Genomic DNA, 10,396 nt, shown 5'->3' with positions numbered 1-10,396 from the left:
TTTAGAGCTTCATTATATAAAACTTAGATTTAGAGGTTTGTTGAATGCGGTGCATTACAACTAAAGTTGAAAAGATTGTGCCAAAAAAAAAAGAAATTGAAGCACACTGTTTTGATGCAAATACCCAAAAATCTTCAAAACACAGAGTCGTAAGAACAATGAACACTAAAAATAATTTTTATATACGAATCCTCATAATAAATTTTATTGAACTGTTATCCATATTGTATAATAGATACATTGTGTGGCAGTTCTCGGCATTTTATTTTGTAATTTAGTGAACTCACAGTGGAGGTTTGAGTGGCAATAGCTGGAACAGATAATATTTCATCGTCAACAGCTACAAGATTAAGCGATGAAGCTGACTCTGCTGAACTCTTCATTGTGTATTCGATTAGCAGTAGTTTGTTCTCATTATCCTGTAATTCGCACAGGAAATGTCAGACAATTATTTTTCCACAGAAGAAATAACAGCTAAATAATAATGTGGTACATTTTAAGCACAATTTGTATTGTACCAATACCGTAATTCAGTTGCTTGCACATATAGGGGATTGATTAAGATTGTTGAGTTGTATCTTGTTGCGAAACGGGTAACTGTGCATGAATTTTTTTTTAATAACCAATGCAAAACAATAATCCATATGTAGGAACAAGAGTTGCATGAACTTACCACCCTGATATTTTGTGGTACCTATCAGCTTCGCGAGAATAATAGGATATTCTTGTAGTTGCCTCACTTGTCTCAGTAACTCAGCTCCTTCATTGCTTGCCAAGTCTTACCATATAGTGAAGAAGAGAGGTTTCTTCCTGTACATGTACTTTAAGTGTGAGCTAGAGATTTTGTTATGTAACAGAAGATTAAATGACTCACATTTTGTCCATAACTATGGCCTCTTAAAATCTCTTACTCTGATCAGCGGTGTATTGCATTGCCCCACAGTTTGCCACCACAGCTAATAGATCTGTTGTTATAAACAAAAAATAAATGTACGTAAAACCAATATACTTGCATGAGTTTCAAGCAATTAAGCTATTATAAGGCATAGGGTAATTTGAAACATACCAACTTTAACACCGGAAGGCTGTTGTGCAACGTCGGCGAACGAAATCGTACTCAGTCTTGACGGAGGAGGTAACTGTGCCTCCTTTTCATTATTTTTTTGGATAGACTCCAAAATAGTAAATCCGTCAACGATCCACTCAAATTGGCCTATATGTAGTGAATAAGGCTGTGGATTTCTAACTTTGGCAGTTGAAATCAGATATGTCTCAAAAAGTTCGAACAAGTTATCACATCTTCTAATATCGTCACCATAAAGTATCACACAAACTTGTTCCTCCTACAATGTTATTAAGAATGATGACTAAGTAATTATTGGAAGAGTACAAGTGAAAAGAAGTTATGTTACAACTATAGTTGTAACTTAACATACGTTTACATCCTGGACAATTATTGTCTAAAAATGAACTCGCTGATCTCTACTGTCTCGTGGCCGAAATTTGTCTACAGCCTGGACTTTGCAAGTCCATTCTGTAGTTAGTGGTGTAATTTCACTAATACTAAGTCTTTGTTCTATTTTATTAATATAACCTGCATATTGGTAACTGTAGAATTGCAAGAACAAGCCATCCCACAGTACAAATATGAGGCAGCAAATATACGTAAAATACACTTGACATTTTTTGCAACAATTAGGAATTTCTAGTAAAAGTTGGATTTGGATTTTGTAATCACTACATTTTTGAGTGTTGGAACTCCCTGCGTCAAGAAAGAATTGAAAACTTTGTTAAAGATATTCAAGAAATTTTGGTAATACGGAGAAAAGGCAGATCTTAATATGATTGGCATGATAAGTGAAATTCATAGGCCAAAATCCTTTGAAGTTAGGCAAATATATAAACTTAAATCACGGTTCCTTTCACTCTACTTTCAGATTCAATTCAAACAGACATGAAAAAAAGAATGTGCATCAAGTCCTTCACTATCGATTCCTTTATTTTATTTATTTTTGTCAAAATGGGATTTAAGAACGAACTCAAAGAACTGATTCGTTTATTTTATTGAAGTTAATTCTGCCGACAGTTAAGCATATCATCCAGATTCCTTAAAGTAATGCAAAGTTGTTTAGAATGATTCTGACCTAAAATGCCTCGGATTATATCCCTTCTTGAACAGAAGAAGGGAAACTCTTGTATTTGAATATTTTCTCTGTCAACATTACAGTTCCTCCAATGAAATCTGACTTCTATTCCTTTAGGAAAAAGTAAAACTAAAATGGCTTGAAGTGAAGAAGTTTCAAATTTTTCATGAATTTCCTTACCGCTGGACTATTATATATAGTTGCCTGAAAGGTTTATTCAAACTTATGTATTCCTATAGCTTATAAAGAGAACAACATAGGCTATACCTTTATAGGTTTTAGAAAAGCTATGTGGAAGTTTCCTTCTAGTGACTTCATACTAACTCTTCTTTCTCAAAATTGACTAAATATATCACTAATTGTATGATTTCCTTTATCAGAAGCAGTCAGTTTCTATTTTTCTTCTTTTGCGTGCGTGCGTGTGTCCGCGTCTTTATTTGTTTCTATTGTAATTGGTTCCATAATTGAAGCCTGTATATTATTTTCACTTATGCAGTGTATTAAAGACAGTTAGATACAATCTCAAGTAGCCGTTTCACCATTGTCATAAGGGCATTGTGAGCACGTGATTTTTGCCCTACAAGAACTACTCCCAAAAATTTAAAATAAAATAGTTTTGTGTTATTTTGGATAATTATTTGTATTTTGTCTGTGAATATTTATTCTATTTTAATTAATGAAAAATAAAAAAATAATATATGTGTTGCATCTGCATTTACAATTTAGGATTAATTAAATAGTAATTTGTTTTACGAAAATAAAAAATCGAAAAAATAACGCACTTCGCATTTTTAGTGTCTAATGTCAAATTGTGTGATTATCTTTGTATTTAATTTTGTGTGATAAATATTATTAAAGGTTAATTAGTATTTCCTAAGTTAATTTTGGTTTTACAATTTAATTTAGAACTTTTGGTAATTAAGAATTAAAAAAGAAAATAAAGAAAAGGAAGAAATGAAAGAAAGAGTTGAGGACCAGGCTAATTTTTTCTACAGGCCCAAACAATATGTCCGCAGGCCCAGTCCGAATACCCCTTTTACCCGGTCCAACCGACCTGGCAATACGACGTCCAAACGACGTCGTATCTGTCACGTCCAATCTCAGCCGTACATCCCAATCCATCAACGGCCAAGATCATCTCTCCCTTACCCGTTCCTATACCCGCCCCGACCCCGTTACTACCAAACGACCCCGTTTTGATCAACAAATCAATTGTGGCCGTTGGATTCCCATCATCCAACGGCTGAAATCAATTGATTAAACTCTAACCTATCAGACCCCCTCCCAATCCCCTACCCCTCTCATTTCCAAATCCCCCCAGTCGTCTCCTTCAGAGACGAACCAAACGACCCACCAAACCCTAGCCGCCCTCGTTCCCTTCGCCTGAAAACCTAGCGGCCTGAGGACCGATGACCCTCAAATTCACACCCCTGAACCTTCTAACCACCCTCAACACAAATCCATACCCCTTTAACCTCAAATCATCCCAGTTTGTTTCGAATCTTCAATCAAAGATTCGAGCAAAACCCTAAACCTACCCAACCAGTCCCAAGTTCACACCCCAGCTCCACCTGACCTCCCTCGTTCCCAAACCACCCCTACTTTGGCTCGAATCTTGCTAGAACTGGTCGAAATTTAAATCGATTGAAGAACCCTAGAAAGCCAAAACCTGGAACTTGTCCGAGTAAAGGGGAAATTTGAGGTTCTTAATCGACTTTAGTCAAGTGTTTTCAGTCGAGAACACTCGATTGAGGTCCGTTTGGACCTCAAAAGTTCGAGTCGAAGTTTAAAATGGGAACTGTTTGGAGTTTAGCCTGTAATTTTGAGGTATTTTTCTTCTTTTTCTTTTCTATTTTTGTTGTTGTTTATCTGCTTAAGCTTTATTGTATCTCATCATCTTTTCGATTTATTTCTCTCTTCTCTTTCGGACCTTTTTTCTGGTCTAGTTTTTTTTCTCATGTGGTTGATTGGCATATGTTGAATCGATTGAGTGTGTTTGTCCTTTAGTTTGGTTGTAAAAGTCAGTGTCCGTAATGTTCTTGTAAAAAACTATGTCTAGTCCTGTAATTGGTTACTAGTATTACTAGTTCAAATGGTCTCATTTTCTACGATGTTTGGCTCCTTGTTTTGTTGTTCATCATTTTACATATAAATTCAGTTTATTTTCGTCCAGTATGTTACAGTATTTCATTCATTTTTGTTTAGTTTAGAGTTGTGAATATAGTTAGTCATTCCCACGTAATGTGTCAATCATGGTTGAAAGTTTAACCTGGTTATGTTCAAATATGTTTTGTCCTGATTTGTTGGCCTTCATTTGGATACCATTTGATCTAATCTGAGTTCTAAGTTTGAACTTCTAAGTGAATTTGAATTAAATTGGTTATAGTTGATGTAGTTTGGTGATCAATTAGGAATCAACTTAGTTATTTGATTAGGGAATGAGTTATAGCCGATAGGTTTTGGGTACAGATTGAAAGGGGATTGGGTAGGACAATAATTTCAGTAAGTTCAGGGGGTAATTTGGGAATTAAAAACTTCAAGAAATGGGTATTCTGAGTGTTCTATCCACTAAGCACTAGTGTACCATTAAAATAATGCATTTGTTTAATAATTAGTGGGGAACAAAACATAATGGTATAGGGAGGTTTAAAAGGAATTGATTAAAATATGTCGCCCATACCTGCTTGAACTTTAAATAAAGAAAAGACAAGGGTTAATGGGGACAAAACATACTCTAGTAGAGTTCTAAAGGGATCATGGACAGAATTAGTTTCTTAATTCTGCCTAGTGTTCTTACGAGCTGGCAGGGTCAGTGTTTGGGTATAAATGGAGGGACTTAGGACAGAGTTAGGGGTCCTTTTTTGGGGGTTCAGTCTTTGAGAGAGTCTTCCTTCTTGAATCAGTTTCTGAGAACTAGAACTCATAGAGAGAGTTTGAGAATCAGTTTTCTTGAGAGCTTTTAAAGCTGAATTCTTCTACACTTTGAAACCTTAAGAGTTTGAGAGAGTGCTTTAGACAATCAGCTCACACTGTTACATTGATTTCAAGAGCAGAAATAGTTCAAATCTCTCTGTTCCAGTTCTATGCTTGGATGTTCAGGGCATTTGAAGATATTTGGTGATTTATTCGAGGGTATTGGGTATTATCTGATTGCTGAAAGGTGTCCTATGACTGCCTAGTCTAATTTCTAGTAGATTCAGTGTTTTGGTTAAGCTTCTTTCTTCCTGGGCTTTGTGACTGTGGTTTGGTCTTGAGCTTGGCCCTATTCGTTGTTGCTGATTGTCAACCTGCTGGTGTTATTGTTTGTTGCTGCTACTGTTGCATTGCTGTGGCTGACCTCTTTTTCTTCCATTGTAACTGATTTCTAGGTACACAGCTTGATCTTGGGTAATTGTGAACTGAAATGCGAAGAATGAACCTGTAATTGAAGCATGAGATCACTTGATTTAGTTTTCTAGTTTATGTATCAGAATGTTTGACTTCTTAACGTTATTAAGACCTTTTCTTGAAGTTGTACTAGTTGGATCGAAATTGTTTATGTCGTAATAAACTAAAAATTGTTTGTATTAGCATGGAATGTTAATCGTTTTGTCTCAAATGTATATGAGTTTTCTTCTGCAGTTTAAGTGTTAGTTGTAATTAAGTTCATTTAAATTGGTAGAATAAGTTGGGTTAGCTTCAGCTAGTTGCCTATTATCTTGTGTTGTAAATATGTTTGAAAAAGTAAGCCAACAATAATATAAACCTTTAGTAGTTACCTTTCTTTTCAATTAGCCCTAAAAAGGGATGTTGAGTACCACATTTCATATCTGCTCTAATATCAGGAAGCTGAAGGAAGAAAGTATAAATTACAAAGCAAAACGAATCCACTGTTTAAATATGTCTGATTAAATAATGAGCACATTTGTGAGCCGTTTCATGGCTTGCCCGGCTACAAGGGTTCGCCCCCTTAGCCCCGCCTGTGCGGCTGATTTCGCCCCATCTAGCTTAGGCCCGTCCTAGGCCCAATACCACGCATCTAATAAAAACCCTTGTCCATCGCCTGGATTGGGTTCCTTTGGGCCCAAAAGTTGAAATGACATTTGGTCAACTAGTATTTAGCTGATAGACTATGGGATTCCTTAATAACAATTAATTAGGATCTTTGTTTTATTTTTAGAGACAAACAAAAATAGGAAATCATAGTCGCTTCCAGGCTGGCCTTCTAAATAATAAATGAGATGAGCCTCGCCGGACAAAGTACATAATTTGCGGGGCCCTCGTTAAATGTACATGTTAAAACGCTTAGATTTCGGGACGGGCCGTTTAGCAAATTTCACGGCCTTCCCCAAAATAATAACGCGTTAGTCTCTTTTAGCGCGTATTTTAATAATGTTACCTCCCTGTACTCGGGTGCACATTTATGTGACCCAAATCCAAATCTCAACAAAGTCGGAATGTGTCAAAAATGACGGGTGCATTTATGTGGCGCAGTTTGAGACGCATTTTCACGATGTTGCAATTCTCTTTTAAAATAATAGTAATAAAAGCGGTAAAAAAAATTAAAATTCGCACATAGGTTCAGCATGAATAAAATCAGAAAAATAAGCCGAATATGACAGTCGAGCGACCGTGCTAGAACCACGGAACCCGGGAATGTCTAACACCTTCTCCCAGGTTAACAGAATTCCTTATCCATATTTCTGGTGCGCGGACTGTAATACAAAGTTATTCTTTTCCTCGATTCGGGATTCAACCGGTGACTTGGGACACCATAAATCTCCCAAGTGGCGACTCTGAATCTTTAAATAAAAATCCCGTTTCGATTGTCCTTTAATTGAAAAAACTCCCTTACCCCTCTACGCCCCTGCGGGCGCAGGTAAAAGGGAGGTGTGACAGGAATTAGCACAGAATTTAAGTGTAGTTGAAGTTTTGAATAGGAAAAACACAATAAAGCTGAAAGAGGAATTTTATCAAACACTTACAGGACAAAGAGAGTAAACAACTGCAGCACCACAGGTTTAGGTGAAACAAAAATCAACATGAACCCAACCCTACTACGCATAATATCCATTAAGAAAACCAAATTTTGATTAACAGAGCAAAATACAATATTCAACTAAAAATAATCATAAAGAATACAAATGAGGTGGCAAAGAAGGTTTTACAGTGAGAAGGAGTTAACTTTGGGGTTTAAGCTACAGATAGCTTTTTCTTGCTATAAACACTGTCTCTTCACAATGATACAACCTATAAAAAAAACCACAAACAAAATATTGATATTCCATTTCAGTTTTTGGCCCTAGAAAACTTTGAAATTACACTGACAGAGACAGAAAATCGAAGATTTCAGAAGTGTTTCAGTCTGTGAGGTGGAACAGATATCCCTAATTTAAACACCTATCATTTTTAATCAAATACCAGTGAGTAAAGAAGAATGGCGGAGAAATTCTCGTGTTGTTACTGAGAAATCCAGCAAAAGCTCACGGAGAAAATTCCATAGAAGATACAGAAGAAGAGAGATGCTGGGAGTAAAATTCGATGAAATTTCGTAGAAAACATCGACATGTATCTGTAGATGCATTCTTATCTCATATGCAGCTTACTCAGCAAAATTCAGCGCACGTGTAAGCACAGGGGAAAATAGAAGATATGTGAAAATACCTAAATATCCTTTAGCAGCAAGCAGACATGACGACCTTCAACTGCTTCTCTCGCTCTTCTATATATTAGTAAAATAGGGAAATGATTTCTATAATCCTCAACTGATTTTGGTAGAGAGAGAGAGATTCTGAAGGATCTAGAGAAGTGGTCTATTATTTATAAAAGAGTGCTTAGGCAAAAATCTAAAGTTGTTTGGATCAATCATGAGGATTCCAATTCTAAGTACTTTCATGCTCAACTCAAAGCTAGACAAGGGAGGAATAGTATTGTGTCAATATGGAATGATCAAGAAGTGCAACTAACAGAGCCTACGCAAGTGCAAAGAGAATTCACAGAATTCTTTCAAAAGCTGCTAGGAACAAGTGCTCAAGAGATCCATGCCTAAACACCTACTATGCCAAAGATGGATCATGCCCTCAATAAGGAGCAACGACAAGCTCTTATTCAACCTGTCATAAAAATGAAAGTGATTCAGGCATTGAGGGATTTACCTAATGACAAATCTTCTGGAATTGATGGGTTCACTACAGAATTTTTCAAGGAGTTTTGGGGAATAATATGAGAAGAAGTTACTCAGGCTATCCTACAATTCTTTGACAATGGAAAACTATTAAAGGAGATCAATTGTACTATAATAACATTAGTACCCAAGGTCACTAATCCAACATATGTGAAAGAGTATAGATCTATAGCTTGCTGCACTACCATGTACAAGCTTATAGCAAAAATTCTCATTGCCAGGTTGAAGACAGTAGTGGATTCTTTAGTTGGGCCATCCCAATCAGCTTTCATAGCAGGGAGGAGTATACTGGACAATGTTATAGTGACTCATGAATTAGCTAAGGCTATACTCAGAAAGGATTATCACCTAGATGTCTTATCAAAATTGATATAAGGAAAGCATATGATTCAGTGGAATGGGGTTTTCTAAAGAGTGTACTGTTGAAATTTGGCTTGCCTGGGAAGTTTGTGAATTTGATCATGGAATGTATTACCACAGTGAGCTACTCACTCCTAATCAATGGAGGGCTTATACCTAAGTTTGTGGTAAAAAAGGGATCAAGGCAAGGGGACCTTATGTCTCCCCACCTCTTTGTTCTGGCTATGGAATACTTGAACAGGACTCTGAAGCAACCACAACATAACCCTGACTTCAACTACCATCCAAGGTCTGGGAAGATGAAGTTGGTGCATATATGTTTTGCGGATGATCTCATAATGTGTTGTCGAGCGGATAGAATATCAATCCAGCTGTTGCTTCAAGCATTCGATCATTTCCTGGGTGTTTCTGGTCTTAGAGCAAATTTGGACAAAAGTTCTCTGTATATCACTGGTGTCCCAACAAACCTGAAGGAACAAATCTTAACTGAAATGCAGTTTACTTTATAGGAGATGCCCTTTAAGTATCTTGGTGTTCCCCTCTCTTCTAGGAAGCTCATTATACAACAATGTATGCACTTAGTAGAGAGAATGGCATCAAAAATCAGATGCTGGACTATCAAGCTGCTATCATATAATGGAAGATTTAATTGATCAAAAGCGTACTGTTTGAGATGCAAACATATTGGGCTCACGTCTATCTATTACCAAAGAAAGTAATTCAATTACTAACGAGTATCTGTAGAACATTTCTTTGGACAGGAAGCTGTGAAGCATCGACGAAGGCACTAGTGTCATGGAAACAACTATGTATGCCCAGGTCAACTGGAGGGTTAAATCTCATCAATTTTTACACATGAAACAAAACAGCAATCTGTAAACTTATCTGGGCAGTGATTATAAGAAAAGAGTCTATTTGGGTTCTATGGATTCATGGATTCTATATAAAAAATAGAGACTTAGCCAATATGCCAACACCTAAACAAACATGTTGGCTTGTGAGGAAGATCTTTGATGCAAGAAATTGGTATAGGGACAAGGACCTTACATGGGAACTGCAGAAATGTACTACACATGAGGTTTCAACATAAAGAAAGCTTACCTATCTCTATGTCCACAGTACCAGAAAGTACCTTGGAAACACAATACTATAAGAACACAGCTGATGCCAAGACATCATTTCATACTATGGCTTGCAGTTCGACAACGATTGGCTACCATTGATCGACTGGAAAGATGGGGGATTCATGTTCCTAAAGAATGTGTCTTATGCAGCTCAAGTGAGGATGAAATCTTTACACATCTGTTCTTTGGATGTACTTATTCAAGACAAATATGAGCTACTTTGTTGCGATGGGTAGGAGAACCTAGACAGATAACTACATGGAATGAAGAACTAAATTGGATGACTAAAATAACGAGGGGAGGTAGAGCAAGGCAAGAAATTGTAAGATAGTTGTTTGCTGCTACTGTCTACCATGTCTGACAGGAACAGAATAGTCGAAGGTTTCAGCAGGAAAAGAAAGAAAGTGGGTATCGAATAAGAGAAATTGTCATCCAGTTGCATACTAGAGAGCAGAGGTATCACAAATGACAAAAAGTGTTATCTCTAAATTGTTTTCCTATATAGAAGTAGCAGATTCATTAGATTCTATGTATATGTTGAGATGCTGCTTAGATAGGTATTGACTATAGAGAACTAATCCTAGAGTCCAAAAGGATTAGATGTA

General features: G+C 36.6%; 2 long non-coding RNA genes across 3 annotated transcripts; both read right to left on the bottom strand.

Annotated features, from left to right (window-relative positions):
* Positions 1–498: 498 nt before the first annotated feature.
* Positions 499–2,334, bottom strand: LOC142166569 (uncharacterized). Of its 2 annotated transcripts, none has more exons than XR_012696982.1 (5): positions 2,145–2,334; positions 1,067–1,343; positions 875–965; positions 674–810; positions 499–597 (listed from the first exon to the last, which is right to left on the bottom strand). It is a non-coding gene; the product is annotated as an uncharacterized LOC142166569 (long non-coding RNA). The 2 variants fall into 2 exon arrangements; XR_012696981.1 differs by lacking the exon at positions 2,145–2,334 and adding an exon at positions 1,437–1,609.
* A 4,858-nt stretch (positions 2,335–7,192) lies between these two features.
* LOC107797396 (uncharacterized) lies at positions 7,193–10,396 on the bottom strand. The gene is made up of 2 exons (XR_001650683.2): positions 7,545–10,396; positions 7,193–7,373 (listed from the first exon to the last, which is right to left on the bottom strand). It is a non-coding gene; the product is annotated as an uncharacterized LOC107797396 (long non-coding RNA).

Source organism: Nicotiana tabacum, chromosome 11, assembly GCF_000715075.1.
Source record: "Nicotiana tabacum cultivar K326 chromosome 11, ASM71507v2, whole genome shotgun sequence".
NCBI lineage: Eukaryota > Viridiplantae > Streptophyta > Magnoliopsida > Solanales > Solanaceae > Nicotiana > Nicotiana tabacum.
This window is presented reverse-complemented; position numbering and strand designations above follow the sequence as displayed.